The sequence below is a fragment of the Phascolarctos cinereus genome, unplaced genomic scaffold (assembly GCF_003287225.1).
Source record: "Phascolarctos cinereus isolate Bilbo 61053 unplaced genomic scaffold, phaCin_HiC Scaffold_3;HRSCAF=262, whole genome shotgun sequence".
In the NCBI taxonomy this organism is placed as follows: domain Eukaryota; kingdom Metazoa; phylum Chordata; class Mammalia; order Diprotodontia; family Phascolarctidae; genus Phascolarctos; species Phascolarctos cinereus.
Window position 1 is genome coordinate 217,059,438 of NW_027555736.1, and position 3,115 is coordinate 217,062,552.

Sequence of the window (3,115 nt, forward strand, 5' to 3'; positions counted from 1 at the left end):
TATTATAATCAATAACAATAATTAATAATATTCCTTTTTATATTTCTTTTCACATAAGGGCTTAACTGCTTAACACACTTTAATTAATTAAATTCTACAATCCCTGTGAATGGATTAAAAAAAGGTATTATAATTTCCATTGTAAATTATAACAAAAGAAACTTTTTAAAAGGCAGAACTGAAAGTGAAAAGGAATATAACACTGACAAACAAAAGTACCCCCTCACAATCATTCATTGCCTATCTTTCCTCCTACCAGATATATTTATTACCAACGGCAAAAAAGGAATATAGAATAATAACTACTCCCATTTAAAAATTTTATTAAAGTACAGAAAGAAAAATCTCCCTCCCTCTAGGATAATTAGTGGGCAGAGATAGTCCAAGTTCTGGGGAAGCAAAGGATGTGATGACAAATTGTTTCACAGGGTAAATCTAGAAATGCCTTCTTTCCTATTGCTTGGCAGTCTTAATGCACTATTTTTTTTTCTTTATTGTTGTCTGTGAATTTACTGCTTCTATTTACCTTCCCTGACTCACTTTCAGGCTCTCAAGTGGAAGTTGATTAGTTTTTGTTATGATTATATGACTTGATCTCTGTGGAGGTAGGAGGGAGGGGCAGAATGAAAAGATGAATTGTATCTATTGAGATTATAGAATTAAATGTGTAGTGCATGGTTTATGCCAAAAGAAATGCAATCACTGCTAAGTGGCTGAAGAAGAGATGAAGAATAACAGCACTTTCTGTAGTTATGAATTTATCCTAAATTAAAACATGTACTGAAATTGATTTTTATCTTCTTAGAGAGCAGATACCAACTCTTCCATTTTCCCTGTTCTTTTATTTTACTGTATTGAAAAATGTTGTTATAATTTTCAGATGAAACAATCACCCACCAAAGCAGCCCATGGAGAAAACTGAGCAATAGGCAAATGAGTGGACTACTAAATTTCACTTATGTGAATTGTAATTATGTGGAGGATAAAAATCATATAGTGCACTCAATCTTTCAAAGCCAAAATTGGGAAGCAGAAGGGTACGATAGAAAAAACATAGGATTCGCAGTTAGTATGAATTTGAACTCCGTTTGTGTTACTACTTCTGTTTGACAAGTAATCTAACCCTTTTGGGCCTTAGTTCCTACATCTAGGAAGTGATGGGGTTGGAGCAGATGATTGCTACGTTTACTTCAAGATCTTAAACCATACTCAAATTACCTTTTGTTTGTTTGTTTTCTGCTTTTTGGTGAGGTATTTGGGGTTAAGTGACTTGCCCAGGGTCACACAGCTAGTAAGTTTCAAGTGTCTGAACGTATTTGAGCTCAGGTCCTCCTGACTCCAAGACCTTCACCTAGCTGCCCCATCAAATGACCTTTCTGGAGTAGAAGGTTGAAGTCAGAAGACCTACATTTAAATCCTACTACTGATGCATATTTAGTTTATTATTAATTTAGTTTTAATTTTTCTGATTAAATATCCTGATCTGAAAAATAATCATCATAATACAGCATTGTCAAATTGAGATAGTTAAAAGACCCAAATGTAATCATGTATTATGAAAATGGTAATGTATTTTGTAAAATGTAAAATTCTATCCCACCTCCCTCCCCATGGTTATTTACTATTTAGTTGTTATGTTTACTGTTCTATAAAGAGGGAGACCCTACCAGTTTGGAAAAGCTTCAAACAAGGTGCCAATAGCCAATTGCATTTTTTTTCTCTCAGGCATGAACACAATCCTTTTCTCTCTCTAAAAGACATGCTGCTCATGATATTACCCTCCATTTAATTGGAAGACTAGATCCCCAAACTCTTGAACTTAGCATATTTGTAAAGCAATCCACATAGTTGGCAGTATTGTATCTGGATTATGAAATTCTCAAACTTGAGTGATGCCAGAGAAGTAACCCTCAAGAAGCCTCAAACTCCACCATTAACCTGGCTACTGACATCTCTTAGGTTAGGAAAATCCACTCTCAGTTCCGTATTTTCATTTCTGTTTTCTAAAGTGGGAAATTATTATTTAACAGGCAATCAGGACCTTTGGGCATGAGAAATTTCCCACTTAGATCATGGAGGCACAAGCATATGTAATCACCATGGAATTCTACAAAGTTTCCATTAATGACTCTTTCATATATTTTTCTTAGGACAGACTTTAAAAAAAAAAAACCTCTGAGTGTGGTCAGAATTGAACATTATCATAACTTATTAAATGTCCTTTTGAATACTGTTGCAATTACACCCTTTTGGGTTGTAATGAAGATGATGGAGTAAAAGCAGTGACTTGCTTGAGCTCTCCCCCACAAAACCCCTCCAAATACCTGTAAAAAATGGCTCTAAACAAATTCTTGAGCAGCAGAACACACAAAAAGATAGGCTGAAACAACTTTGTAGCCCAAAACAATCTGGATGGTTGATTGTGACAGGCTGGGAGAGAAATGCAGTTCAGCATGAATGTGCAGGAAAAGACCAGGCATCAGTGAACCTAGAGCAGGCCTCAGGGGATTGAATCACACAGCAAGTGTGGCAGTTTTCAGACTTCTTAACCCACAACCACCAAAGACAACTTAGAAGGTCAGTATAAAAGGTCTGTGACTGCAGTGAGAGAGAAGCTAGGTCCTAGCTCCAGTCCCAGCGTGACCCCAGGGATGCAGCTCCTTCCAGAGCCCACAGACAAATGGGGAATCAAGTGGCTGATCAAATGGGGATTGCAGGGATCTCTTTGCTGGTGCTGAGGCAGAATTCTCTTGCTTTTCCTGTGTTTGGATCAGGGTCACAGTTGTGAGTGGTGATCCTGGGGTGAGGAGGAGCACTAACATGGTAGAGCTTGTAGTGGCAGTGCAGAGAGAATCCTTCTCATAGTTCCAAGGCAGAAAAGAGTCCTTGTAGTCACACATAGACCAGAACACAGTCCAGGAAAGGAGTAAACACCTCACCCTTGATTGTACCAACTTGGAAGAAGTGAAAATTTTCAGGTCTCTAGCTGAACAAAACTACCAAAGCTTGGGGCAGTACATTTTCCACACTGAAAGCAGACTCTCTACCTTAACAAACAGTTTAAAACTCAAGTACTTGTCTGGGAACATAAGCAAACTGCACAAAAAGTAAGACC